This window comes from Typopeltis vanoorti, chromosome 7, assembly GCF_054136105.1.
Source record: "Typopeltis vanoorti isolate ZY-2024b chromosome 7, IOZ_Tvanoo_1.0, whole genome shotgun sequence".
NCBI lineage: Eukaryota > Metazoa > Arthropoda > Arachnida > Uropygi > Thelyphonidae > Typopeltis > Typopeltis vanoorti.
This window is the reverse complement of record NC_143555.1, coordinates 154,181,629-154,186,665: the sequence shown is the minus strand read 5'-3', so window position 1 is coordinate 154,186,665 and position 5,037 is coordinate 154,181,629. Positions and strand designations below refer to the sequence as shown.

The 5,037-nt window shown below is 37.8% G+C and overlaps 1 pseudogene; it reads right to left on the bottom strand.

The window, feature by feature from the left end:
* Nucleotides 1-933: 933 nt before the first annotated feature.
* LOC150105226 (chitin deacetylase 7 pseudogene) lies at nt 934-2,528 on the bottom strand (annotated as a pseudogene).
* Between the last annotated feature and the right edge of the window lie 2,509 nt (nt 2,529-5,037).

The following is a 5,037-nucleotide window of genomic DNA, read 5'->3' as shown; positions in this document are numbered from 1 at the left end:
ATTCAACGCTGCATGACATGTACAGTCAAAAGACTGTCACTATATATTTATAACAGTAAATTTGGTCATAGCTCATTTGTTATAGTAATACCCCCAATCTCATTCTGTTGTCTACACTACCCCATACCACTAAATGTGGTATTTTCAGTATTAGTGATAATTTTTCTTTACACGTGAAATTTCACGTGACGGCAAGGGTTTTTCCGAAGAAAAACTAACATTTTCTTCGCATTTTAAATTATATATAAACCGCAACAGCGAATAGTTGTGTTGTTAAAGTACCTTCTTTAAGCAGACTGCTTTGACAAACTTTCAGGTTCCTTTAACGAATCTTAATATTTCACTGACCTTGACACTAACCCCCGTAGTCTACTCGGTTCCGAATTTCCATTCTCATAATTAGAAACTTTCTAGTAAAGGCCAATCCATTCAAATCATTTTTAAGGAATTTGTCCCTAGTAAGCTTCATTACAATGATTTTGCATTTCAAATATTACTACCTCTAGCAAGTCATACCATTCCACGTCAAGCCATTGAAAGGAGGGATTGAATGATATTCTACCTCCCCACTCGTTAAACTTAACCCCTAAGCATGATTTCATCGCTGCCAGGTGTAGTTCTAGCAATCAAATACTGCTATCATGATTAAATTCCAGCAGCAGGGAATTGTTTAATTTAATATATAGGCAAACTAATAAATAAACTTAATCAGCAAGTTGCTTACAGAAGGCGAATTCAACACTTACTAAAAGCCAGCCTTAGCTTTTGTTTTGAGGTATTCACCTTGAAATGAATTTTTATTTTGGTGGTTGAACAAAAATATTTCGGAAGTGATTAAGCCTCTTAACAGAATTTAAGAGGCTCTTATCTTTAGTCTTTAACTAAAAAAAATTCACCTTTAATTAGGTGGATGAAAGGAAGAAAAAAAAGACATCCAATTCTTAGATTTATTGAAATGTTTAAATACACAAACCAGAATTTAACAGAACAAAAAATGTAAATAATTAATCGTCATTCGGGAGCTCAGTGGGATACGGAGTTGCATGTTCGATATTAACAGATTCGGCTCGTCCGTGGAAGTTGCCAACCCAGGGGTACCTCAGAGGACATCTGCCACAGACCTCCATGTAATAAACAGCGTCGTCTTCAGCCACTTCCAGGATGCACGTTTTCTGCTGGCACGCGGTTTCACGTGGTTTGCAATCCCAAGCTGAAAAGCTGCTCATGTTGACGTTTTCTGTAGGATACCTCATCCAATTAATGGCTTGCTGCATTGTAACAAACCACGCGTCGGGATAGTTAGCCAGGATGTGATCGATGAAACTTTCAAGAGCGTTAATTTTGATTTCTTCGTTGATCCAGGTAACGTGAAAGTTCAGACTTAAAGGAGCCCTGTTAGTGGTGTAGTGACGAAGAAAGTTTTCTAGCAGAAAGTCGAATATTTCATCTTCGTCATTTGGCAGAACACACTGATCGGCAAGAACACAAGAGCTGCCGTAAGTATTTTCGTCGTATAAGGAATTTAGAGGTATCTCCCAGATGCCAGAGAATGAGTGGGTAGGACATTTCCGTAAACATTGATGAGGTACTCTATGATCGAGAGTGTATGGCCAGATGGGACGACGAGAGGGTGTAACAGCTAGAGAAGAGTCGTAATCGAGAATATAATCATACAGCATTTGTATCATTTCGTTACCACCAGGACTAAGGTACGGCGCTCTAATTCCAAGAAGGTCGTTTCGCGATATGTTGGCGAAAGCGTGGATCATTTCTTTCAATCCTATAACCTCTTCTGTCCAGTTTTCGTACGATGCATTTTTCCACCAATCCTCGGGTTCTCGTTGACTGATTGACAGCATACCAATCTCGTGGCCTGCAGCGTGAAGATGATGGATCTGGACATAACTTGTGTACTGATGAGGAACGAAGAAAGTAGCACGGATCGGGCATCCGTTAGGATTTAACCTACTGCTGTTTAATATTGACGTGTAGACATCGATATTCAGGATATTTACAGCTCCTCCAAAAGCCAACAGAATCATTTGAGGTGTGTCCTTAACTTTTAGATGGCCTGGAATTTCTGTGCCATCAGCGCTGCAGTAGCAGTCGGGCAAATCGCAAGTGTTGCTATTGCACGTTGTTGCTAATAGAGGATCTTCGGTTGTAGTTGGCAATGGAGAGAGCGCCACTGGCCCACAAACCAAGTCGGGCGTTTTGTAAGTGCAGTGCTTCTTGACATCATCGAAGTACAGAGGAGTGGGACAGATCGAGTCGTATGGATTGCCGTTGTGGCAGATGTAGAATTTCTTGCAATTTGTTGGGTTTGCGAATAGTCCGTCCGGCTGAGGACATTTTACTACGTTTTCCTTTCGACCAGATCGTTTGGCATGGATAGCTAGCCCTGAAAGAGAAAGCATGATTAGTAGTGTATAAAACGAGTTTACTTTATGCTGAAAAAGTTGATTATGCATAAAAGCTACTACTGAAAGGAAGTACTCAGAACGGCTTAAGTGCAAGTACCCAGCCATTTAGGTTAAACCTAAAAAGTTAACAGTATGAACATTCAATGTTACGGATTTGTTGAATCTGACATTTTTATTTTACTGAAAGGAATCATGTTCATAGTTAGGACGTCTTCGGCGACGAGAAGAGCTTAAGGATCTTCCTCGGCCAAGTTAGCCTGTCTTGGGCATAGACAGGCAGGGTTTTTCTCCTCAGTTTATTTGGGGTTATTCCTCCTGCAAACAGGCCCCGTGAACACAGATACAATCTAGAATACCTAAGATTGTCTCTCCAGACATAAGTCTGGATTGTCAGCTATGCCGGTCCAGAGTCCGGATAAAAAAAGGGATTGAGGCGGTGCTGTACCTCCCCGTAAAAGGGGCTCACGGCCGTTGAATCAACATACGAAATACAAAAAAATTAACGCAATTTCAGGAGAGCGAAAGATCTAACAGCATGTTAGAATTACTGTTCAATTCAAACGTAAAGCTTGATAGGAAGATTACGCCGTTTTTATTAGAAGGCAAATTAACATTATCTATTACAAAAGGAAAGATGCCCGATTTCATAACCATAAACGATATACCGATCGGTTATGTTATCAGAACTCCTTAAACGATAAACTACAGTAATGTAGTCTACTTATCTGCGTGCTGCATTCAATCTAGTTTTGTAATTGGATCTAGACAATATTTTCGTGACGCAATCTTACTAAAACGCAGAGAACACGTTGAACAGTTGCTTTTAGATCAACGATTATTACAGCCTACCCAAGTACATCCACTGCATTATTTTTAAATTGCCCAATATTATTAAAATAATTTTTACTTAAAATAGGGATTACTGCGTTAACAGTATTTTTAAGATCAACAGTTTCACACCAAAAGCCGTATTTTGTAAGGTGTCGCTTTACTACTAGAAAGCAACATCTTCATTTTATAAAAATGGTTCTCCTTACAGTGCAATTTTAATCGTTTCCATTCCACATATATTATAGAAAGTTTTTGTTCAACTTTTGATTCGAGTAATTTCTCACTCCCCTTCCGTATATAAAATAAGACAATTGTTTTAATTGCCTGCATCTAATACAAGTAGGATCCTAAGCTACTTCATCGTTAGTATACAGTAAGTAAGCTCCTACAGTTCATTATGACTAAGCCTCATAACTACTGAATAGAAAGTGCTGGAAAAAATCCAATGAATCTAAAATAAAACAATCGCTTACCAAAAGCTGCCGATAACCAAATAAAAGCGACTGCCCGCAGTTTAATATTCATCATCCTGGTCGACGAAAGTAGCTCCGAATAAGAATTTTGCTTATTTCCACTCTTGTTTTATTTGGTTCTTTGAAGTGATCCCCTAACGGAATTTTTCAGCGACTCAGCAGTCGTTCAGTAATCTGAATATCGGTGAATTATTTCCAGGGAGAGAAGGAAACATTTCTGAACTTGTTTATGTCATGTAACTAATGTGGATGCTACGTTATTACTGCATTATTAACATATTTCTAATGGCATAATTATAATTAGCATTTCCAGTGCCAATATTTAGAAATGTATTTATTTCACTGAAAAACAATTACTCCCTTGACACTGGAGCGCAAGTAGTAATCAACGTTAATAACATTTAGACGGCAATAGACACGGCATTGGTTAACATTAGTATTATTTTTTAGGTCTGTGTGTCACAAGACTCATCGCCAAATTTTCTACGGACTATAATGTGTTGCCAACACACGATTCCTAGGAATGCCTTGATGTGTTACCAAACTGGAAAGTCTGAACTAATATACCGCATCTCATTAATCAGTAAGGTAGGCAAGTGTGTATTTCTCATTCATGGTGTGACCTTAGCGCCTCGTTTTGCACTAAGCACGTTACTAAACAGAAAGGATAATATGTAAATAGTCTGTGTGATGACACTTAGATAAACTTTAAACAAAAATGTAAAATGCAACATCTAATCATATGATCTACCTTGTGTTAGGTATAACTGCAAAGTATTACTGTGATTATTCCGTTATATGAATTGCAAACTGTGCAAAGTATAAGGATATTAATTAGAGCCTGAATGAATTACATGTAAGAAATTATAGTACTAAACTAGAAATGCCAAGAAATTATATTCTTTTTAATCCTTTATCCGAGTGTAAACAAAACAAAAAAAAAAGAAGTTTGCGCATAAAGTACATATCTTCACGGATATGTATACAGAAGCCACTGACTTCACATTAATTGCCTTAATATCCCATAATTCAAAGCACGCATCCTTTCGGATGTGTATAATGCTATGCATTATATAAATCTTGAAGACATATCCCCATATGCCTCTGTTTGATATCTGTCAGTCAGTCATCCTCTTATTAACGCTAATATTTTATAATCCAAACCCATAATCTCCAGTTTATGGAGCAGTCCTCCATGCTGTGTTCTGTCAAAAGTCTTAGCAACATCCAAAAGTATCATGGTATATTCTTTCCCCTCGTCTAACTCATTGGTAACATTATTATAGAATGTGAACAAGTTGCTAAAACAT